We start from the raw sequence: 26,014 nt of genomic DNA on the forward strand, positions 1-26,014 counted from the left end.
TTAGGTCCAGCCGTGACCGACTCTGGGGTTGCGGCGCTCATCTCCACTATCTTACGAAGCTCAAAAAAGGGAAAAAGGGAAAAGCACACAGTTTCAGGACAGGAGATCCACTATGAGAGACAGCCACCAATAATGCCAAGGTAGTTTCCTGGACTTAATGAACAGAGTGGACACCACATCCATTTCTGAAATACAAAATGCATTACATGCTGCACATCGGACAGGATGGACTTCAACAGTGGAAATCCCTAATTCCACAGATCTGGTGACTACATTAGTCTTAACCAACAGATTTGATATATTTTTTTTAATTGATCCAGCCAGTCCCCACCTTGGCTAAACCCTGAGTAACAACCAAGACTCAAGGACTTTAAACAGATGAAGAGCAGAGAGCTACGTGTGGTACTGAGCATCCTGTCTCCTCGTGAGACTTTCCAGTGACCACACATACGCCAAATAGTGTGAAACTTCATGAGACTGATAGAGAAAGTCTCCGGGGAGATGATAAATATTTGTATTCCTGCCAAGTTCACGCAGGCACCCAAGAGCAGTTCTGTAGATGCCTGCCAGATTCTTCACCATGGTATCAATATCTCATAATCAACAACGCCAAAGGCTGCAGAAATCTGAGGCTCAGCCATCAGGTCGGGCTACATGTGCTGCAAAGAGCTGCTTTGGCTTTGGTGCAGGCAGCAGAACCTGGTGGCAGCTAGCAAACAACCATTCTACTTGAATTACCTCATAGGCTCCTATTAAAATACAAAGCTGTGCACTGCTCCGGGCAGGGGAAATGCACAGCGCTATAGTTTCCTCCACTCCTAGAAAAATAGAAAGAGACAGCAGCACAGATCTGCTTTCAAGCAGCGTCAGGTAGGTTTCATGCCATCTGGCTTGAATCCACGTTCCTCGAGAGCCAGAAGATTTAATACATAAGAGAAAGCAGAAGTAGCAAGATAAACTGCAATTCTAACAAATATAGGTGGCCCATGAAAGATTAGATACAGGCTTGTAAGCATTTTATTGATTTACATTATTGATTCCATTTATATCCCACCTTTTTCCTCCAAGCGGAAGTAGGTTGGGCTGAGAAAAGACAGTGACTGGCTCAAGGCCACCCAGTGAGCTTCATGCCTGTGTGCGGGTTTGAACCCTGTTCTCCCAAGTTTTGGTCCAACACTTGAACCACTGCACCTAGTGGCAAGTTACAAATCACTTCCAAGGATTCAGGAAGAAAAGTTGTTTTACAGGAAAGAATTAAGATGTGTTGTTGTTTTTAATCCTTTTAGGTCACCAGCGTAGCAAAAAGCAGCAACCTGTGGGCAGACCAGCTAGTGAATACTTTTGTAGGCTAGTAAAGAATTATTTGTTGAGATGCATTAAACAGGCACAAAGCTTTTAAGAAAACAGTCCTCCATTAAGAAATGTAACAAAATGCTCTTTCTAGCAATGCGAAACAATTTTTCCAGGATCCTGACTTTTATGAAATCTAGTGGTTACTGATGCAGAGAAAAATATCACAAATGGAAATGCCACATGCTATGTAAGTCTGAGAAGAGCATGTAGAAGCTCGGGGGGTTTGCCTTGTCCATACATAACCATTTCTAAAATATAGCTATTAGCAATTCCATTTCTCATCCAAGAGGGAGAAAGCTCACAAATCTGCACCCTGTACAAAAGTGATGTCCCATCTGGCACAAAAGTTTTGGCAAGCTGCTTTCAATCTAATCTAGTAGTTTTTACGATCAGGCCTGAATATTTGCATTCTCATCTCTATTTCCCATTTTAAAAAATGCCAAGCCCTTATGGGAGTGGAGAAAGGAATGAGATCTTAACTTCAATCCCACCACAAGGGGCCAGAGGTCAGAAGGTGACAAGTTTTTACAATAAGGGCTCACAACTTTAGGGACTGGTATACGAATGTACACATAGCACAGACAGTGTGAGCAACACTCAATGCCTTAAGGACAAAAGTGAACTCTAATGAGGTAATCACATGACCAGATGGTGATTGATGCATGATCAACTGCAACTACACTTTCATAGGGGCTGTGAATTCATGCATGCCACTTAGGCTGCAGTCCTTTAAACAGGTGGGAGCAAATCCCATTAAACTCAATGGGTCTTACTTCTGAGTAGGTATGTATAAAAGTACATTATCAAAGTGTACTTTCAGTAAGGCTTTTGACGAAGTCCCCCATGACACACACACACATACACACACACACACACACACACATATTTTACAAAGGCATGGATGCAGACATGGACTGGTGCCCACAGCAATTACTTTCCTGACAACAGGAAGGTATGCAAATATTCTAGAAAATTGGTCCCATACAGCAGAATGCCACAAGATGGCCGGAAAAGAGCTGGGCCAATTGCCCACTGCTTTGTCCCATGTAGCCTGTGCAACTATAAAATTCTTAGATGCCTTCAGAGAAGAAAATCTGGGAAAGCAGATAAGGTTTCTTCACCAAGATCCATCCACACAATCATATATTATGTACGGATCGTTAAAGCTCTGTGGGGGGTCACTCTCTGCCCCAGTTAAGCCTCACTATTAGCAGGAGGGATCTTCTTACTGTGCATCCTATTAACACGTTCACTAAGGAGCTCAGATCTGCAAGCTGGTGTTTGCAATGGCACAGCTGTTCAGAAGATTCACAAGATCTCTCAATCCCAGCCCCTCAGACAGGGAAGTAATCCAGCTGGTCAAGTTGCAGTTAATTACTTCTAAACTTGATGGAGGAAATGCTTTGGCAGCCTAGTGACACATTTCATCTTCAACAAGCACAACTTTCCAAATATTTCATGGTACCATTTTGCAACACAAAGCATGAAGTTGAACCAGAATTCCCACTTGCCAACAGTGTCAAAATGTCCAGGTTTCACTACCATCAGCCCTGCTTTTGGTCTATGAGCAAGTCATGCTGCTTGTCTTCAGTCGCTTACAATTGCCAGCCAAACCCCCAAACAAATCGGATTGTTGAAGACAATTCGTTCCAGCACCCACAAGCACATGCGGCGACAAGGACCAGCACACAACGACACAGCGTGCATTGTTCCCTGGGGGTTAACATTCAGCCGTGGAAATAGGCTTAGAGCTGAAAGCCCAGCACATGAGAACTCTCAACATTAAACAGAAAGCTTTTAGACAACCTCAGTAGCTGCAGCCTGGCTATACAGCTCAGAGACACAAGAGAAAATAGGGGAATTTATGCTTCAGATTAACCCTTGCTTTGCAGAGATGAAAACACTGGCCGGATAGACAATGCACTGGGAAGAGGTGGCGAGGGTAAATTGAAGCATTCCTCAAATTCTTCTTTTAAAATAAGTTGAACTCTGAGTCGATTCAAGTGTTAGAATTAATTCTGATTCCTTATTTGAACTCTCCAAATTTCTGCTTTTTGATACAAAGCAGTTTATCCTTGACGTTATTATTATTAAACATATGGTCACTGTTTGCAATGGGTTCAAAACTGTCAAACTAGATCATCCCCCTTGGCTGTGCTCAAAACCTGTTGTTGGTAGGAAAAGGTGTGTTATTTTTGTTCATTTCCCAGTAACACTAATGCACATGAGCACCAACAGCCTGGTAACAGAGGGTTCTCTGCCAGGACAGTATTATCTCATACACTCCTTTGAGGAAGGCATGCATGTTAAACTAGTTCCTCCCTGAGCTACTGTGAACATTAGTAACCTCACTGAATTTGAAATATGCATGACTTTCCCCAACATGATCCAATTTATGAATCATCCCTACACCAAGGGATTCTTATGGAAGAGAGGATGTGAGGTCATCCATTCCCCTCAGCCATGTGATTTATGCCTACCAATGAAAAGTCTTTTGACTTTTTGAAAAGAGGAACTCATATGTTCTTATTCTTGGCTTGGGTCTTCCTGGCCACCCAAGCTGTACGAAGCATCTGAGCATGCTATTCAGAAGCTGACAAGAGCCAACTCTACAATGATCTGGAGAGGAAAAAATACTCTTTAAACTCTGAAGGATTTTTCAAAGGAGAGGAGTTGTTCCTCCTTGGGACAGCAAGGCCTGTGATGACAGCTCCCCAAATAATTTGTGTTCATTTTTGCCTAGACCTGTCCGGTGGAATGGATGACCTAGCTGCACAGAAGTGGAAAGATTTTGGCAGGCCTAGGAAACAAATGAATACCAAATGCAGGAAACTGTCATTCATAGCATGCCTTTGCCTTAGAAAACAAGAGCTTCCGATGCTTTCACCTGTTATTGCAAGTGAGTGTTGTGATACCTATGCATAGGAATAAACATAAGAGGATTTCCTGCGGTCACTCTCTCCTGGTCGGGGTGAGTGGGGATGGAGGGCACCAAGAGCTGTCTCTCAGGCAGCAAGCACTAAAACAATAACACTACCATTTAATAAATGAAGAGCTGGCTTTCTCTCTTCCCCAGGCAGCATCTATGGGTAGAACTGGTGCCTGTCACAATACAAAATAATGAGCAGAGGACATGCTGCAGACACTATCCACCACACTGTGTCAGCTCTGAAGATCAAGCCAGCTGGCTTGCTAGTGGGGCCAGCACAGAACCACAGCTGCTCCAGTCCTTTCAAGAACAGCAATTGTCTCTAATCTTGGTTAGACACCCCAGCGGCAATCTCCTCACCCCTACCAAGGTAAAAGGTCACCAGATGCTCCCACAGGCATCCTGCCGTCAAAATGACTGGTACAAGGAGTGGGGTTGCTTCCAACATGTTGTGTTTTTTTAAACTGTTATTCTTGTCCTTCATTTTATATACTACGAGCCACTTTGCATGCCATTTTGTGGGTGGAAAAGTCACTGCCAGCTTATTTGTTTGTTGTTGTTTTTTGTTTTATAAATATTTTTTATGTTAAAAAATACAGCAAAAACATTTTTTGTTCAAAGAGGAAAAAATATACTGCATGACGACACTGGTCTAGGTTTACTTGAAAGCTGTGAGTGACAACTCAGAATTTGGCCACTGTAACACTTCTACTTCAGTCATTTATCAGTGCCAAGATCATACTGTAAAGATACATGAAAAAACAAAGGAGATGAAAGCCAAGCTTAATCATGGCTTCCTTCATGTGCAATTTCAGCTGCCCTCGATTATGGATCTCTGTGGAGTCAAATACTCCCATGTTTCCACTAGGAACCATAATGTACCTATATATATTCCAGGTTGCTACAGGTAAATTGAGGAGGAAGATGAATCAGTGCAGTGAAATAAGCATTAATACAGTGACAATGGTATGGCCAATCAATTCAGGGATCACCCATTTATTTAGTTTTGAGCAGCAAGATCTAGCATTAATGTAGTCACATTCCAAATCTGATAGTGTAATTATGAAATAAACGGAGAGGAAGATCAGGGGGCAGCAATCAATGAGTGGAAAATGAACACCACCGACTCCATCCCGCCACTGTCAGTGCCGCCTCCGGCGCGAGCCCCACCAGCCACCCGCCAGCTTATTTGTATGCCACTTTACCACAAAATTGTGCCCAAAGCGGCTCATAAATGAAAAAAATAACAAATACAACATTTTAAAAAAATATGTTAAGAACAATTAAAAATAGTCTTAATGTCAACAAGTGCATAACATAAATCCAGACATCATAATGTAAAACAAACAAAAAATAACAGCTTAAAGCGAAACAGGAGAGAATAGTGTCTAACACAAAAACAAAATGGTAATATACATACTATAATTACTATTTTTTTATTTTTTTATTTTTATTTTTATACCCCGCCCGTCTGGCTGGGTTTCCCCAGCCACTCTGGGCGGTTTCCAACAGAAAAATAAAATAAAATAATCGATTAAACATTAAAAGCCTCCCTAAACAGGGCTGCCTTCAGATGTCTTCTAAAAATCTGGTAGCTGTTTTTCTCTTTGACATCTGATGGGAGGGCATTCCACAGGAACTGAGGAAGGCCCTCTGCCTGGTTCCCTGCAACTTGGCTTCCCGCAACGAGGCAATGAGGCAACCACCAGAAGGCCCTCGGTACTGGATCTCAGTGTCTGGGCAGATGGTGCAGAGGACACGTGATGGGAGGAGAAGAGGGGAATCCCATTGGACTAGGCTGCCCACTGTTCCCAAAGGACATGCCCCAGGAGCTGACTACTATTAACTTGCTGGCCTTGGCTGACACCAGCCTTCCCCACCCTGGTGCCCTCCAGATGTTTTTGCACCACAGTCACCAGCTGTGCTGGCTGGGACTGCTGGGAGTTGAAGCGCAAAAGAGCTGGAGGCCTCCATCTTAGGGAAGCCCAATCTATGCAATGCCTGTTGCAGAAAAACAAAAGCGAGCAAACTTCCTAACATTTCCAGTGAAAAGATCAAAGTTGTTTCATTTGGACTCAATCTGTCAGGTTTTGTGTCTTATTATGACATTTGCAAGATTAAGGATGTGACGCTTCAGAACTACAAAGGTGGCTGTGACATTAATTTGCCAGCATTTGCTAGAAAACAGGTATGTTATTATAGAAGTTGCTTCCCCAAGGATGTTGCTTTTCACCCTTGATTATTAAAACTCAGCCTTCAGGCAAACTGTATCTTCTCACCAAGCTAGCAGTTCTTCCAGTGAGAGGAATGACCATATGTGAAACTTATTCAATCACAGGAATTTGCAAGCAACAGCATTCCACAAATGACCGTCCGGTTCCATCCAAGCAGAGCACCAGCCCAGGTGCCTGGTCAGCTAAGACTGCCTGGTCCGTTTCCAGGTGCTATGTGTCACATGCTCATTCACGGGTGGCCAAGCAGGAAGATAATCAAAACGAAAGAACAAGAAGATACAGCCAACACAAATGAACAGTGAACTTGGCATTTCTGACCAGAGAGAATGACAGAAACCTGAGGTTGCCCACAAATCAGTAGGTTTTGTACAACAAAGGAGAACATTCCCCTAATTATACAAACCAGCTGAGACCCACAAGGTCACCGTTCTCCTATTCCCCATTTCAGACAACTATTTCATTCTGGAATTCATTGGTCTGACCTTTTGAAGAAGCTGTTAAGAGCAGTTGTGTTTCCCCCCCAGGAAACAAGTGCCAGAAACAAGAATAGCAGAACCAGGAGTAAGACAGTTGCAATAGGAGTCCAGTGGAAAAGCTAAGTCTTCACGATACTCAACTGGTTTTGAAATGCATAGGACAAAAGGCTTTTAAAGACCACACCATGAAAATATTTACTGTACCACCAAAAGATGTCTGCCCCAAACCAGAAGAGGACACAAAATAGTTGCAGGAAAGCTTTATTGAAATCTCTGCAAGACAAGGCCTACAACCCCACAACACAGGGAATGGTATTATTGGAGAATGCTTTCCTTCTTGATTTTCCTTCCCACTCCATTAGTTTGTTCACTAGTACTAATCTGTGATGAAGCACAGAGAAGCTGTCCAAACTATGAGAACAAATTGATGTTGGGTTCTTGTAGGTGGTGGTGGTGGTGGTGGTGGTTTAACTGGGTGTAAGAGATGACTAGCTGATGAATGAACATTAGAAATCACTAACAGTCCAGAATTACTACTACAAAATGTATCTTACAAATGTATAAAAAATGCATGTTAAAATTGTGTTTAGGGGCCTTATCACCTTCAGTTAAGAAACACTAACACAATTGCAAACAAAACATAAAAATAAATAAATAGCCTCTATACCATGAAATCTAGTGCAGACATACAGGGAAACCCCAAAGAAAAAGACTTTGAGACACAGTTGCCACACAGTCCTTTTCTAGTTGGCCAAGGTGGAAGACGACAGGCTGCAGCAAGGGTAGGCAACCTCAGGCCCGTGGGCCGGATGCGGCCCAATCGCCTTCTCAATCTGGCCCACGGATGGTCCGGGAATCAGCGTGTTTTTACATGAGTAGAATGTGTCCTTTTATTTAAAATGCATCTCTGGGTTATCTGTGGGGCCTGCCTGGTGTTTTTACACGAGTAGAATGTGTCCTTTTATTTAAAATGCATCTCTGGGTTATTTGTGGGGCATAGGAATTCGTTCATTTTTCCTCCCAAAATATAGTCCGGTCCACCACATGGTCTGAGGGACGGTGGACCGGCCCACAGCTGGAAAAGGTTGCTGACCGCTGGGCTACAGGGAGAAGAGGCAGATTAGACGTGGACACACTTGATGGTGAAGAGGCACAGCTGCTTGTTGGTGCCAGTCAGAAATATTTCAGGAAAACCCTGATGGGTCTCATTTTCAGTGAACACTCCAGGGCTCTCGTATGGATCAGTCAACCCTGTATACAATAGCCAACACATGCACACAAGCACATATGGAACAGATTCATTTAATAGCACATTGGTAGGAATCACACCTAATGAACCCTATCACGGTTCTTGTACAATGGGGTTCCCCCCCCTTTCCCCAGTCAGGAGAACCCGGACAGCACAGGGAGGGATCATTCCATCTGGCAAACTGAAATGTTTGTGCAGATGGAACATTTGTAACTGAGCGACACCAAATTCCATCCACTGCAGATTTAAATGTATCTTGTGTTCAGATTTATAATGCATCTTATCACTCACCAAGCAAATCCATGGCCTGAGGAACACAGGCAGGCTCACAGACTGAAGTGCCTCCCCCAGACAAGATGTGTTATTTATAGTTTCAATTAAGGAGCTATATGCTCAAAGTCAGCTTGTGTTTACAATCCCAATTCTATGCATATTTACTCTGAAGTAAATCCTACTGAGTTTATCCAGGCTGTTCCTCTCAAGGAGGAGTGCACAGAATTCCAGCCCTAAACACACAGGAGTTAAGCTTCCCTTTACATCCATTACCATTATCTCCCTATGGCAAAAAAGTTATCTAAAGGGGGCTGCACCATTGATGCTGTTATTAATAAAAAATGATATATGACAAAGGTAAAAAGTGTTTTTAAAAATTACTTCCCTAAAGTTACGTTCACATCAAGCATTACCCTTGAGGCTTATTTCCCTCCATCTACCATTCAATTTTAGGGCAAATCCAGATTTCGGATCCTTAAATGGTACGGTTTTCTCACATTTGATTGAAAACACCTCTGTATGAAATAGCCATACACATTCACATTTTCTTGTGGTATAAAATCGGGGCGGGGGCACTTTCACGCAAGTAATTTCCCACCTGAAAACTGTGGTCATATCACTGTGTTAGACAACCACACAGTCTTAGCAGCTGAATGTCTGATTCATACACAGGAAAGAAATTGGAGTGAAGAAGGAACAAGAAGCATGGAAGCTTCTTTCTAGAGAAGTAATATTCTTAACTCCCACATAATTTGCTCATGTAAATGTGATGTTGCCTTCCCATTTTTCAGAATCATTCACCGAAACATTGCAACTGAAATTAACACAGGAAAAGCTATCTGAAAATAAACTATCAAAATCAGTTTTACACTGTACTGTATTTACAGCTTCTTTTGAAAAGCACATAGCATTATTACTGTTCAGTTTTCTGCAACAGCCAGGCACCGTTTTCTGCTCTGTATCAAGAACCCTCTTTGTACTCTTGCACCCAGTACAGTATACTTCTTCACTATGGCTTTGCCAATGATAACAAATGCAATTGTTCCTATCAGCAGAGAACCACAGAAATCCAACAGGGATTCAGACTGCAGACTGCCATATTGTGCTGACCTATCACACTGACTGGATAATGATGCATTTTTAAGCTAAGTCTGATGAGTGATCACAGGTGCTTGATCTGGAGACACACATGCAAACGCACAGACAAAAAAAAATGGATCCTTTAATGACAGATCTACTGGTGCATACAGAACAATAAAAAAACAAGCCGACAAAAATGGTTTACAGAGAAGATTGCATCCAAACTTGAGAAGCAAGATAATCATTTACTGAAGCGGCTGAATGCCTCTTTTTTATTTGCATTAGTGTCTGGTGTGGGCAAGACACCCAGATTCACATTAATAATCTAGTGTGTGCGCATTTTTGAGATACCCAGAGCAATAATTAAAAGGCCAAGAGGTCAAGGCTTCTAAATGAGCCAACTGCAAGGAAGGGAGAAGGAAATTTAGCTTTGCCAATCTATTACCTGACAAGAGGACAACTGCTACTAACCATCTAATTAGCATCAATTGTGTCTTAGGTCCTGTCCTAAGCACAGAGAAACTGTAGAGCAGGGGTGTCAAACTCAAATTCATCGGGGGCCGCATCAGCAGTTTGGTCACCCTCAAAGGGCCGGTTGTATCTGTAGGACTATGTGTCCACTCTTTATTATCATAAATTATTGTCACTGCATTCAATTATTACTGTTTTTTGTAATAATGTAAGTAATAACTAGCTCTGAAAGCAGAAACATAGTCAGAATAATGGCAAGTAGATATTCAAATGTACAATTATTGTACAATTTATTGAAAAATGATTTTTGGTAACTGCACTGGGTGGTGGAGGCTCGCTAGGGTTTCATGCAGGACCTTTGCAGAGCTACTAGTACCTGCAGATGCTGGGGTCCTTCTGCATGCAGGACAGATGTTCTGCCAGTGAGCCACCACCCTTCACCAAAGGGACTGGCTGAGGTTGACTCACTGGAGCTGCTCTCCTGGTTCCAGGGTTTAAGGGCCAGAAGTATAAAGCAGCATCCTATGTTTCTGAGGAGAGGGAGAGGGAGGGGAGGGGAGGGAGGGAGGAAGGAAGAAAAGAGGGAGTGGGAGGGAGAGAGGAAGGAAGGAAAGAAAGGGGAGAGAAAGAAGAGTAGGAAATAAGGAAGGGAATAAAGAAGGAAAGAAAAAGAAAGAGGGAGAGAAGACGGAAAGGGAGAAAGAAGGAAGGAAGTAGAGGGAAAGAAAGAATAAGAATGAGGGAGAGGAAGAAAGATGGGAAGGACGGAAGGAAGGAAGGAAGGAAGGAAGGAAGGAAGGAAGGAAGGAAGGAAGGAAGGAAGGAAGGAAGAAAGGAGGGAGCAGGAGGGAGAGAGGAAGGAAAGAGGTGAGAGAAAGAAGAGTAGGAAAGAAGGAATAAAGAAGGAAAGAAAAAGAAAGAGGGAGAGAAGACAGAGATAAAGAAGGAAGGAAGGAGAGGGAAAGAAAGAATAAGAACGAGAGAGAGGAAGAAAGAAAGGGAAGGAGGGGTCGCCGCCTTGATTCAGGGCCAGAAAAGAGTGCGAAGGGACCCCCCCCCCCGGCCCCAGCTGTTTGTCGGCGCTTTGTCGGCGCGGCGCTTCAGCAGCAAGGTCCCGCTGCTGGGTCCCGCTGGCTGGGGCGCTCGGCGGGCCACATGACGAGGTCTGGCGGGCCGGATTTGGCCCCCGGGCCTTGTGTTTGACACCCATGCTGTAGAGGTAGCTACAGAAAGCAAGATATCAATTTCTCCTGCCTGCTGTGGCCACATTGATTTTAATATATTTTACAGTGAAGTCAAGCAGCCCCCCCCCAAAAAAAAATATTTATCATAATATAAACTTTAATCAACAGCTATGCTTCTGGCGTAATTGCTGGTATGCCTCAAAGCATTTCTGATATAGGGAGGGGTACATTATTACATTATTGGGTATTTCTCAGCTGACTGCTGGATTCTGAACATGTCTCACCTTTGTTACATGGAGTCCTGATAAAATTATGAGCTGCAAGGTTCCTCCTTTTAATAGAGGAGATGTGATCACATGCCTGTTTGCTGCACAAAGGAAGAGCTCTTCTAAGTACTGATTCAATTACCAGACGGCGCTTGCCTGAACAATATTTCATTTGTTATGTACAAAATTGGCTATATAATTATGTTGATATTGTAATTATCTAGCCAACAGCAAAGCCGCTTCCTAAACAACATACAAATTAAACTCTCTCGACATTTGAAGTTTGCCACCAGCAATGACAAAGACAGGGAAGTCTTCTAACTGGAATCCCGCTGGGACCACACAGCATTTATCAACAACGGTGTACTTTGCTGGTGCTCTCCGCAGACTGACTGCTGAGCCACTGCCTACAGTTCGCACACTTCATCCTGAAGTTCTTGCACATTCACCACATAAGATACAGGTGACCAGCACTCAGCGGGAAAACTGTGTTGCAGCAATTATATTGCCGCTTAGGTCCCTTCTCCTGCACACTCATGCCGCGCTTACCAAACGCAAGTTCTTCCATGCTTGATCTCTACCGTATGAAAGCAACTTTATGCTGCACTGGCCACAATGGACACACGACTTCAGAAAACGGCTGTAAGAAGAAATGGGCACTAAATACACCTTCAAACATAACACCCTTATTATGCAGAAGCAATTCTGAATCTAGGGAAACAGTTTTCCTAAAACAAAAGTGAACACCCATTTAGGTGTCCTTTTCCAATGATATCTTCTGCAGCAATGATGGATGGGTAACCTGTGGACCTTATACAACCTGCTGAAAGCTTTATGTAGCCCTCCTTGATATGTGAAAGGTGGTGGCAACAGCTTTTGGGGGCATTCCCCTGATTTCCGACCCCTTTTCTTTACCTTCTCCCATTATTCCCACTGCTGTTGTGCTGTTATTTTCAGATAATTCACAGGGCATTCTGTCCAGCATTCCCCCGCCCAAAGCAAGTGGAGTTGCTTTTAAGTGTTGCTGACTTCAGTGTTCAGAGTGCTTCTGCAGCCCTCATGAATAACTCACTTCTTCAGCAGTTTCAGCTACCACTGCTCAGGAGTTGGCTGTGATGCTTTCCCTGAGAGAGATAAGCCTGCACAATCTGTCCAGAGAGCTGCTGCAAATATCATGCAGCCAGCACCTGGACAAGCTGAAGCATTGCAGCAAGCAGCTTCACACTTTCAAAGGTGGCAGTGGTAGGGTTACCAGTGAGTAAGTCAGCTTAATAATCAAAAGTGCTATTTGATCTTCCTCAAGGCTGTTAAGTAAAAAGGCAGCAATGCATGTAAGACTGAAGGAGGAAAGTAGGGGGAGTTTTTGATGGTAGAAGAAAATAAAGGTACTGTTGTGGGGAAACTGATCTATTTAATGAAGCATAAATTGACGGGCTGATGTAGTCATTTAAATTAATTAGGGGAAATAGGAAAAGAAGGGAGCATAAATTTATCAGGGTGGAAGGCAATGAAAATAATTTTGGAGAACATAGTGACAGAAGGGGTAAATTGATCTTTAACTATTAAAAATATGGAGAGAATAAGGGGTATAAATGAAATGAATGAATCATTTAAATGGTTGTTTCTTAACAGTCACATCACTCTGTTTCTAGTTTGCTTGCACAGTGTCTGCCCTACTGCCACAGACAAACACACACAAATATTGATCGTGATTGCTGTGTTTTTCAAAAGAATTGACACCCCTGCTTTGACATCCCACCCCCACTTCCCGGAGAGGGTTGGCCAAGATGAGTCAATGTGGCCCTGGGCCCAAAACAAGTTATCCACCCTTGTTCATATAGAGTAAGTAAAATGCCACTAGAATATTATTATTCTTAGCTATATTCATAACTAAATGCTTAGGATAAAAAGCTACACATATCAGGCCCTTCATCAGATGAAACAATCAAGTTATTGCTTTGTGTGTTTCTAAAAAATTTCCACCAGATTTTGAGTAACCGTACCTGGTTTGGCTGGCAGCACCACTTAGCTCCTTCCTACAGAAATAACAAACAACTGTGTGTGTGTGTGTGTGTGTGTGTGTGTGTGTGTGTTGACATGCGATTTGAAGTGGGCGTACGGACAGCAGGTAGATCTTGTAGAAAGTCTTTATTATAGGGACAGATGGTACCAGCAATGTAGAGTAGAGTGCCCAGGGTCTTTCTAGTAAAGCAGAAATAAAATCAGGCTTGTCACAAATGGGGTTTTAATTGATCCCCCAGAGATGAGATGCCACCAATTCGTATTGAAACAGACCATATGCTTTCTAAACACACACACACACACACACACACACACACACACCATTTTAATTAGTCACGAGAATTCAACAGAGCACAAGACACTTTACTGAAGTATTTATTATGCCACAGAGACTTCAGCTCAATAGATAAGGAATTTTGATATTAAATATCAGGATCTATCAATACAGTATACTGTATACAATTTATAGTCATGCAAGTGCTCTCTTAAAGCTCCTACAGAGTTTGTCAGTTTCTCAGTCAATTTAGTTCATAGTACATGGATTCACTATGTGATTTAAAGTGAACCTGGCATCGAATTCAAGGAAGGCAGGTTTTCTAATGAGGCTGCCTTAGCAACCTGCCAAAGACAGGCACTTTCCTCAAACCTGTAAATCATTTCTTCTTCACAAACTGAAAACTGGTATCACTGATCAGGAAAGGCCTGGGTGAACAAGTCTGCATTCAGGAGGCAGTGAAAACTCTGCAAAATTGGTGCCTAATTTATTATCATTATCATTTCAGGAAGGAGACAATTCCACAAGCTAGACACCCACCACAAGGCAAAAGGTGACTCCCCCCCCCCAGTTGTCACCAGACTTCTTCAGACTGCAACAAAACCAAGAAGGCCTCACCCTGAAAACTCAATAAGCAGACAGGTTTGCATGGGCAAAGGCACCACTCCTTCAGGCAACTAGGTCCCAAGTTGTTTTTGTACGTGTTGAAATTCCATGGTGAGCTTACCGTACACATGTATTCACCTTAACTGCAGTGCACAACATGAACCCTTTGGGTGCACGACAGGGCTCAGGATAATTTTTGCTTTATGTTTCAGAAGCTGGATTTGCACACCAATTATTGGCTATTAAATAAAGCAGCTCTCTCTCCGCCCCCCCCCCAAATCTCACACTGTGCACAACAGTGTTCGAAATTAGCCGGGTGCGTTTTGCGACTGGCGCAGTGGAGACAACCGTGTGGAGAACTTTGGATGCCAGGTTGGTGAATGACGTTTCCATCTGGCTGTTCCCTCCAGCAGAAGTGCTTACTTGCTGCATTTCTAGCCCAGCTTTTTCTCCCGGGGAATACATGGTTCACCCCTTCTGCAGTTAATTCCTACAATAATAAGCTATATAAATTAAGAAGGTAAATAAATATGGAGAAAGAAAAATGTCAGAGAAGGATCTGAAATATTTTCCTTGAAGCTTGACTTTGTCTTATTCTGGATTGTTTTATTAGATGTTTTAATGTGTTGTATTTTTCTCCTTTAAAATATAAAGAGGCATAGAATTGAAATGAATAACAATAATAATAAATCCCATCTGGACAGGGGGTAGGGGTGCCTAGACATTTTGTTGTGGCGACTGTAACCTAGGTTTAAGGTGCCATTTGACAATTAGCTTATATATCTGAGTTTCTAACATCGTGCACAATGCTGGCTGGCTGGCCCTTGTGCCAGGCAGGAAACAACCCCCTCCCTCTTTTTTTAGAATTTAATTTGAAACAAAAGCTAGAAGGAGTGAATAATTGTTTATTCAGTCAGTCACCTGGGGAAAAGCAACAATCCTAAAACTGAAAGCAGATTGCTTGTCACCCTTTTCCCTATACAGTACTTCAGCTTTCAATCAGCCAGGTATCTGTATTGGGTGCAAGAAAAGGGAGAAGAAAACCTTCGCTTCGCACCTTATTTTTACTGTGTGCCCCTTATTTTTACTGTTTACCCCTTCACCTGTTGGTTTGCAACCTAATGAATGCAGAAATAATAAATTAAGCTTCAGAAATCAAAACCAAATCAAACATGTACACCTAAAAGAAGACTTTCCTTCAAAGGATCAGTTCATTAAGCAAAGATCAACTAAATATACATGCTTTTGTGGGTGTTTTTCAAAAAGAAAAGGGGGGACTCTAGTAGCAAACAATGCAACCTAACACAATGGAGCTTCTCAACAACAGCACTGAGCACAGGGCACTAAAAACCTTTGTGCCCTGTGTTAAAAGAAAAGATCCTCTTGCATTTTCCTCACTGTAACCTTTCCCAACCTGGTGCCCTCCAGATGTTTTGAATTACAACTCTCAGAACAATTGGTATCAGGTTAGGGAAGGCTGCTGTGCATGCTGGGGCGATGAGGCTTGTAGTTGCAAATATTTGGAAGGCACCAGTTTAGTGCACTCCAGTGTGGCAACTTACCCCAAATAGACTCCAGCAATACTCCATTTTATAATTCTCTCTCCATTCTATTCCTCCACAAAGACCTACTGAAAGTCCTTTCTGCTATTCCTATGCATCCGCCTCCCCCTTGTAAGGCTAACTGGCCCAAACCAAAACAGTCAATTATAGCCCAGACTGCTCTGACGACAAGATACAGTTTGTTCCCATAGAAGCTGCACAGTGTGCTTAGAGCACCAACCTCCTGCATTTATTAGCAGGTCATCATCACATCTGAATTTAATAGCCAACTTTTACTCTTCCACTCCCCCTTCACCTCCCATTATAATAGTAGCATTCTGATCTCTAGGTTCTAATTAGGAAGTGCATTCTCCCTAGCCAAGGAGAGTAATTAAGAATACTGCTATGCAACCCTCATAAATATACAAATACACCACAGAGCAAAAATAAATAAACAGGCCAAGATGTAAACCAATGTCAAGAGTCATCTCCAGGGACCACAGGTCTTGGCGTGACTGTCAGCACAGCTTTCTATGAAGTCTCTTTCTTAAATGCATGTTTACGCCTTCTGTCGTTTCCAAGCTCTGACTGTACAGTTTACACAGCTAAGCTGAATTTGAGCTAGATTCCTTACCAGTCTCTGCATATAAGCACTCCGAACATCTGGAGTACTAAACTAAAAGTGCAAGAGGCCATTGCTAGAAAGAAAAGAAAAGAAAAGAGTGCATATGGGATGATGCAACAGGCTTCTTATTCTAAAACTGCTCTTTCCCCTGCATCAATTTTTTCCATTTGCAGCCTGCAGCTTACCACCATATTCCATACAGCTTTTTTGGGGGAGGGGGGGGAGGTTTACATATAAAAATGTTACCAGAGCAGGCTAAACCTCTTGGCTAGTGCTTGAAGGCAATTTTGGGAAGAGACGGTACCTCTCATCTGTGCTGTAGATGGCACTGACAAGGCTTGCCAAGACAAAACTGAGATGCTGTAACACAAACACGTTGAACTTTACCTATTTCCCTTCCATCACAAGCTTTCATATTTCATGCATATTTACAAGAAGCAGAAATACACATTTTGAAGAAAGAGTCAGTGTTCAAATGCAACATTAGAACAATTTATTGATTTATTTATATCCCACATTCCCCCCAAAGTAGCTTACAGATAAAACGTAAACATACAAAAACATTGGGGGAAGGGGGAACAATCATTAAGGGAATTCCTCTAAACCAGCTGCTAAAGTAATTAGGGATTCAGATTTTCCAGTCTTTTTCAGTCTGGAGAAACTTCATTTCTTGAAGTATTAATTGTAGAGTTAAAAACCTGGAGGGGGGAGGGAATACTCTATATATTACACACTCCACTGATTCAAACAAAACACAGAGTGTTCTTCCAATTGTAATGATTTCCAGGCATTTGTAGTTGACAATTCCGCCAACGCTCTCACAGGAGGCTGGGGGAGGGATAACAACAACAGGCTAAAAAGGATGAAAATTAGAAATAAATGGAAGCTGAGATAGAAAACAAATACTTGTGCAAACCAAACTGAGAATCTATTTGATGGATACAGATTTTGCTTTAAGCAACAGGAGCTTGGGCTTCTTATGGAACAACCAGTTACAGATCATGACCGAATGGTCCCATGACTGTGCTACTAAGCAAATGTCTTCCCAGCACTTCAAACACAGCGAAGCCTTATTCTCATTAGCATTTCCTCTGGCATAGCAAGAAGGAGGAGAATAGAGGAGAGTGTTCACTTCCCTACTCTGACCAAATCAGACAACAAATGCCACTGTGCCTAATTGCTACCTGAACCCAGTGAAAAGTTAAAAAAAAAAAGAATCACTAAAATATCCTGCCAGTTTAACTGGACCATTGAAGTTTCATCCATTTTACTGAGCTCCTTCGGTAGCTTCCTTGAAAAATGTACGGTAGCCTATTGTGTCAAAAGGGAAAGCAGCCTGTGAATGGGACCCTATGGGCAGAAAAAGGCTCCTCTTAAGGCTAGTTTTCCTTCATAGACAAAGATCAACCCAGGTCTTGCACATTGAGAAAGAGCGACCCGTGTCTTGCCTCCCCAATACCCTGACTTGTCAGGGAGAAGAAAACTCATAAAGCAGGAGATTTTGAACTTATTTGGAATCTCCCCAGATCGAAGGAGATTAAACCCTCATTAAGCAGGTAGCTAACTTCAATAGAAGACACTAAAGAAACCATCAATATGTTTTCCTTTAAAACATAATGCCATTTCTAGGACTACAAAACCACGGAATACACACACACTCTACCTGCAAACAACCTGCTTTCCAGACCATGCATACCATTTTAAAAACCGAGCTTCTGAATGTAACCCTAGTTACAAATTTGAAATTGGTCCACGCAATGGTAAAACTACTATGACCTTTAAAAACAAAAAGAGAAATCCATGCACTGCATTTGTGTATCATCTTTCTAAAAACTGGAATAGTACTAAGCATCTGGAAGATCAGATAGGATAATTTACTAATCACACACGTCACTATGGTGATGTCTATTCAACAGTTAGACAACTTCAGTGATTGAAGATCCAGTGACACAGCTCATTACAATCTTGAACATATGCTAACATGGAATGGGAACTGGGATTGCAATTAGAGGAGTTTTACAGTGCAAGACTATGCATGCTTACTTGGAAGCGAGCCCCACTGAATTCAATGGGACTTACTCTCGGGTATGAACGCACAGGATTGCAGCCTTAAGGGTTTACCCCCAAGGATAATCTTTGACAATTATAGGCAATTCTTTCCATTCCAAATCCAGAGCACGGTTCGGAAGGAAAGATGACAGCAAACTAGTTGCAGAATATTTTAGCAGGAGATCATCAGAGTGTTTCCAGCACTTAGTTTTTAGTTACTATAGCAATACTTCCCTTTAAATATATAGCGGCAAATGCGTGGCAGACACACAAAAGAAATGTCATTTTCAAACCTATATAAAGGCTCTCCTCTTCTACTTCATGAAACCACATTCCAAACATTGTCATTACTGCTTACTGCCTGCACCACAGGAGGAGACTGGGATAATCTGAAAGGTACAATTTCCCTTCCCCCCCGCCAAAAAACACGCCTGTATAAATTGCAGAAGGAATGCATGCACACTTCTCTCTCACACTCATTAGTTACTTCAAAACTTTTAACTGTTACCTGCACAATGCTGACTGCAATCACTCAGTGCAGATTAAGGTTGTAAGAAGTGCCTTGCTGGACCAGAAGGCAGGGGCATCCTCTCCAGCATCCTCTTCTCAGAGTGGCCAACCAGATGCTCATGGAAAACCCACAAGCAGGACACATGCTTAACAGCACTTTCCCTGCTAGGGATCCCAGCAGGTATTCCTAGGGATACACAGCAAGTATGAATACCCGTCGTGAATATCCTTATCCTTCATGAATTGGTGAATATCCTTATCCTTACCAGTGAATATCCTTATCCTTATCCATGAATCGTGAATATCCTTATCCTTCATGAATCCTTCAAGTTGGTGACCATCACTATATTCCCAGCAAATTCCACAGTTCAACAATGTGCTGTATGAAGAATTACCTTCCCTTTTGTCAATCAAAGCTGCAGTTAAACTCGGGCCTTGCAATTCAGCTTGCAGTTACCGCTATCATACTGCGCGGGGCACACTGAGTACGGCTACTCAAAATGTTTTCAACTCTACACTGAAATTGGGGCTGTTAAAAACACTGTAAGGTTAATAAGCTGTCCTACTGAAGCACACCATTTGTCTAAGTAGCCCGACACTGTCCACACTGCCTCCAATTGGCAGCAGCTCTCCAGGGTCTCGAGCGAAGTTCCTTCCCAGCTCTACTTTTTGAAATCCTTTTAGCTGAAATTTCCAGGGATTGAACTTGAGACCCTCCGCAAGCAAAGCACATGCTCTACCAAATGAGTGACAGATGCTCCCAAGTCCAACTCAGCCAAGTGGGATGGAACCACCAGCCAAGCAAACACAGACGGGGATAAATGTGCATAGAACCTTAAGGCTTACAGTCCTTTAATCAAAAATCCAGAAAGCGCTATCCCTTGTTTACTCACCAAGCAAACAGCTCTATAATATAAGCAAAGAACAGGGGGTCAGGGTGCTTGGGTTTCTGTTCCTGATCCATTAATCCCCACATCAAGTGTACACACCCTCGTTCTTGCCACTCGTTGTTTTCTCTGTCCACAAAACGGTGACTGCTTCTTGTTCTTTAGGCCAACATGGCATTATTCTTGGCTAACAACTGGCATTTGCAGCCACTAATTTACAGGTACATAGATAAATTTAGTCAGGGTTAAGACAGTACTAAAACCTTGGAAGGAGAAATAATGCAGTCCAGTTAAAAGGTAGCTATGGGGCAACCCTGTATTGCCCAGCAATGGCACACCTTGCATGTAGTGATTGCATAGTGATAAGCATGCTCAGGGGTTTTTGAAGTGTTAAGCAGTTTATGAATGCTCCTGATAAATAAAAAACAGCACCAAAGCTGTATGCACATACAGAGACTTGCTAATATGCATGCCATGTTGCAACTAACTCTCTTGTGCTTTATCCTAATGCATGACAGGAATCAATAGGGTTTATTTTACTCCTTGCAGCTGCAATACAAAAGGTAGAGGAAAAAAGTCATTGTCTACTAGGTGAAGCATTTCAGCAACTCCCATTGCCAAAAAAGGAATACTACTTCAAAGCACTACTGACAATCTTTTCAAGTTTTCTTTAAACAAGCATGGGTTTAAATTCAGGTATGTTGTTGTTGTTTAGTCGTTTAGTCGTGTCCGACTCTTCGTGACCCCATGGACCATAGCACGCCAGGGACTCCTGTCTTGCACTGCCTCCCGCAGTTTGGTCAAACTCATGTTCAGGTATGAGAACCACTTATATAAAGGTTACAGAAGTAGTATGTCTTCAGGAGCATTCCCCTAACCAGTAGCCAAGACTTAAGAACTGGGACTCGCCCTCCGGTTTGGAAAGGTTTCAGCCTTGTCGCTGAAGTAATGCTATAGCTTCACTCACAAAAGGAAACAGAATAGTGGTTAAAAAACAACAGCAGTGACGCACAGAATCATGGGGTGGAAGCCTGGTAGGATGAAAGTATAGCAAAGCTGTTGCAGCAGCAACTACAACAATCCACTCTCTACTGCTGGGGTGGGGAACTTATCTTAGGGAAGTAGCTCAGTGGGTGCCCAGCACATGTCTTGCATGCAGAAGGCCTCCAGGTTCAGTCCATGATATCTCCAGCAGGGCTAGAAATGTCCCGTCTAAATGGCTTCTAGTCAATGAAGACAATACTGAGGTAAATGAAGCAATGGTGTGGCTCTGTACCAGATAGCTTCTTACGGTAGGTTCTCTCTCAATAGCACCATGGGGTGCTTTTTGTCAGGGGACACAGGCTGGCGATATATAGTGACTCCCTCCCTCCCTCTGCCAGCCCTTTTCTCTTACTCTCTCCTGCCTCCCTTTCCTCAGTATTTCATAGCTGCCAAGTTTTCCCTTTTCTTGCGAGGAAGCCTATTCAGCATAAGGGAAAATCCCTTAAAAAAAGGGATAACTTGGCAGCTATGGTATTTCCCCTCCTTGTTTCCCCAAGAGATGCCAACTGCCCACTCCTGCTTTGTCACATAAGCAGGGTGTAAGCCTGTCAGTCAGCCCTGGGAGCCTCATCTTCCTTAAGGGCCCAGAAGGTTCATGCTAGGGACGGATGCAGCTAGGGCTGCTCAATCAAATCATATCGCAATGGTACTGGGACAGAATGGGACAATCCAGACCTGTGGCTGAAAACAGCTGCAGCCCAGTGAGACAGGATTAGCTAAATTCAATTAAAACATGATTAAGAGGTGTGGTTGTTGTTGGCATCCCTCTGTCTTGGAAGACAATGGAAGACACGGTTGGGGGTGAAGTCAAACTGCTGGGGAGTTACAGCACCTGCTGTGGCTATAGAGACTGATTTGGGAGAGAGATGTTTTGTTGCAGCTGGGGCAGATGAAGGCATCCGGTTGTGCTGCTGCAGGTGCACCATGCCATTTCTTCTCTCTGCTCTCCTCCCAGTAGTCATTCGTCCTCTGGTCAAACCTATGTCCCCACTGCGGAGGACGTGTGGATTCAGAATTGGCCTCCACAGTCACTTACAGACTCACTGTTAAGACCGTGTTAATGGAAGACAATCTTACTCGGCTATAGTCTGTCTGGTATACTGTAAGGATGTCCTCAAACCAGGGTTGCACGACTCCAGGGGGCTTACCCTTTGAATATTTTGAAGGAAGGGCTGTGTAGTGTTAAACAGGGTTTGGATGTATGTCACCTTTGAAAGTGATGCTCAAGGCCTCTGGGAACTTCTCATGGCCACCTCTGGCTTTCGGGGAAAGCTGCCACAAGGTAAATACAGAGCAATACACTTCATGTGGCGCAGTGTGGAGGGACAGGAATGCCCACTCTGCCAGATGGCAGTCTCTAGCACTGTGATTGAAGTCAAATGCAGAACAGGCACCCTGTGTTTAAAAGTGCTTTTGTGTTGCTCTAAAATAGATTCCAAATGTCTAATGGCAGGGCTTCTCCCTTACATGCACCCAGAGAGGGAAGAGATTACAAGGAAGAAGAAGAAATACACTAACATTAGCCTGTCAAAATACAGGCAGTTGTTTAACTGTGAACATCAGTCAAAGGGGAGGAAACAGACAATGATGATTTTTTTCCCCAGGTAACAATTCTGGATCTCACAGCTCGCCCAGGTCCTTGTCTTTCTGCCTGCCAAGGTGCTGTATCATTATACACAACCTGGCCCAGTTGCACAGTTCGATAGAGAGAGTCACTTCATTCTTAGGAGAGGGATGAGGAAGCCTGGAAGGGAGGCATAAGTATGTCTTCTCACCTCGTATTGGCCCAGGTGTTGATGCAAAGGTTGCATCTCTCACAGGGATTCTACTGAAAACTGCCTCCCCCCAAACTGAACACTCGCCTGCTGCAACAGCAAGAACTATTCACTAAACTGGTCACTGGTATCATGTGTCATTTTGAGACTGTAAGACTGTGGGTGAAGTCCTGTATAGTGCCTAGTAACTGTGGGCACTTTCTTTTTTTAAAATAAATAATTTTTATTAATCTAGATTTTCAAGACGGCCTACAAAAGAGAACCACAAAACAAATATAACACAGATCAAAAACATCAAAAACAAAAACAATTATCATAGAAACTGTAAAAATACAAAAAGCAGTAGATAGAAAATCAGTTAAAAATCCTGGGCAAAATGTCTAAAACGTGGGCAGTTTCTCTAAATAGATGACGATAATGATAGAGTAGAATATCTACACCCGCCAACAGCCTCTGCTGAACTGTCTGTGGAGACTCTCAAGATTTTTTAAAAATCCATGCAATAAATACTATGAAAAAAATTATAATAATTACCTGTGCTCCAGAGTTAGAACACAAAGAAGATACGGTAGGTTTCTCGGAGAGAGAGAGACACTACAGCAGAATGGTTGCACAATATAATAGCTTTGCACTTAGTTCACAGATCTACTGATGTAGAATAAAGTGCACATTCATCACTTTGCAAACACACAGAGGTAGAGTTATGAGCATACAACTCTCATAACCAGCAGTTTCATATAAAAAGCAAAAAAACAACAACCCATAGCCGCCAGAAGAGTTTCAATCTGCTAGTCATCCTCAGCAGCATAAACTTCAAAGACACTAGAAATGAGTCCAATTAGAGCAGGAAAGATGTAGCTCATGAAGTTCTGTGGAAAGTACTCAAAAGTATGAGTTTGTAGGATTGCAGGGGAGGAGGGATTAGGGATAATTTCATCCCTGGGAGTAAAGAGGGAATTCTGGAGTTTTCTAGTGCCTGGTGAATTTGTGCATGCAAGATGGAAAAATTGCTGCACTTGGTACTCATTTCTTGTACAGCTCTAATTTTATACTGCTGAGGAAGACTAGGGAGTTGAAATGTGTCTTCACCCTGTGACTTTTGCTTTTAGAACATAAAAGGAAGCATCTACTAAGGAATGGGATTCAAGCCTTCTGGAGTTTCTTGCTCTGGTTACCCTTCTGAGGGCATATGACTAGCAGCTGCAGAATTTAGCACATGGGATTTAAAAAAGTGTTAATGATCCAAAGTGCAATGTTCCTGGTTAATACTATTTTAAATCCACAGAACCCAGAAGAGCCTTCTCAATGTTAGAATGCCAGCTGAATTAATTTTACAAGTATGATACAAAATAAGCAGTTTTTAAAGCAGCATTTCAACTACCTGAACTTTCTTTTATGGTATAGCTTCTTTAAATTATAAAATAATCAAAAACAATATGTATCTGGGAATATTGCATTATCTTTACAATAGTCAATAAAGCAAAACCAATCTTCCATGAATTTGTCCCTTTTTCTTCTTCTTTTATCCTGATAGTATATTACATTTTCAATAAGACTCCCACGTCTAATTAATCCTTCATGGTGGGTTTTGTTTCCTGTCCCTAATTTGTTGCATAAACGAGCAGCAGTAGCCATGTGGGGTGCTAATTTTTTATTAGATGGCCTTAAAAAAATCCAGCCATAAATTTTTTGAGATTAAAAAGGGGGCTCGAAGAGGATTACGTATTCTGGTGTTCTTTCAATGTTTTTATTAATCATTCTCCAATCTTACAACCTTTTTGCTATAGGGTTTTCTCACAAAATGAAACTCCTGTTTGTTTTTGCAACACATCATTTTAAAATAATTGTTACCAGTACTTATTATAAGTGGAGTTATCTACCATCTCATTATGACCTTGTAACAGTTCCCGCTCCCATATTTAGAGAAAGTGTATCATCTTTATTCCCAAGATTTTCCAAAATCTCCAAAGAAATATATTTTGTGCCCATTTTATGACATATTATTTAACTTGCTACAATTTCATGCTCCAATGATTTATAACATTTTGGTATCAATTGCTTTTTTATTTTCAATTTTTAACTTTTCAAATTCTGCCATGTCACCTACTTGAATCACCCTGGAATATTCAGTTAAAGCTGCTGTACTTTGAAAAATTTCAAACCACAGAGGAGTTGAACCATTTAATTTTCTCTTTATTCTACATAAGGCAATATGCAATTCCAATGCAAGAAAACTTTACATCTCAAAAGATTACTTTATTCCTAGATGGTGACACTTATTATTCAGCACCCATTTCAACACTCTTGAGATACCGCATTCCATCAGCATCTCATGAAGACATCTGCATGCTGTGACAGATTAGAAGCATTTCGTTTCCCTTGCAAATTGTCATTTTGGATGGCCTTCATTACAGCAGTTCAAACTGTAAGCCTCATTTGCTTATATTTGCAGAACTGGGGCGGGGGGGGGGGGGAGAGAGAGAGAGAGAGAGAGAGAGAGAGAGAGAGAGAGAGAGAGAGAGAGAGAAACCACTCTACATTCCTCCACCACCCCATGGAAAGGAAAGGAAAAGAAAGCACAACAGCTGTTTTTCAAAGATCTGAACATTCTGCAACATAGTAGTTATCATATATTACCTATATAAATAGAACAAGCACACGAAGTAAAGGATCTCTAGAGACTTTGGTCCACCCCTTGTTCCAGTTTACCAAACCATGCACTGGCATTTGAAGTCTATCAGATGATTGCAGGTCACCACTAATCTTGTGGATATCTTCCATTTTCCCAGCATGCATAGACTGAGGAATGACTAATACACAAAGCTAATCCCTTTTAATGCTTTCAGAAACACTTTAATTTAGATACATTCTAAGTGAAAAGCCCAGCTTTTTCTAAACGCCAGAAGCACTGAGGAAAATTTGAGATGGAAACAAAGAATATTGCTGTTTCTTAAATGCTGCTTGAATAAGAACAAGCTGTTCAGGCCCAAGTTATAAGCACAAGAAAAGGGGGCAGGGAGGGGGGGGGAAACAAGGAAAAGGATTGGTAACAGAGCCTGGTTTTCTAGCCTTCTGGGCAGCTATCAAGACCGAGGCACAAAACAGTGGTTTTCACCTTGCCAGGCAGCGGAATAGTATAGGTTCGGACCTATTTACACAAAAAGCT

General features: G+C 42.3%; 1 protein-coding gene and 1 pseudogene across 2 annotated transcripts in view; both read right to left on the reverse strand.

Annotated features, from left to right (window-relative positions):
* The window catches only part of GNAI2 (G protein subunit alpha i2), a 132,575-nt gene that overhangs the window by 55,271 nt on the left and 51,290 nt on the right, over positions 1–26,014 (reverse strand). The window lies entirely within an intron of this gene.
* LOC148686904 (protein cornichon homolog 4 pseudogene) lies at positions 4,828–5,595 on the reverse strand (annotated as a pseudogene).

The sequence above is a fragment of the Zootoca vivipara genome, chromosome 2 (genome assembly GCF_965207765.1).
Source record: "Zootoca vivipara chromosome 2, rZooViv2.hap1.1, whole genome shotgun sequence".
Taxonomy (NCBI): Eukaryota; Metazoa; Chordata; class Lepidosauria; order Squamata; family Lacertidae; genus Zootoca; species Zootoca vivipara.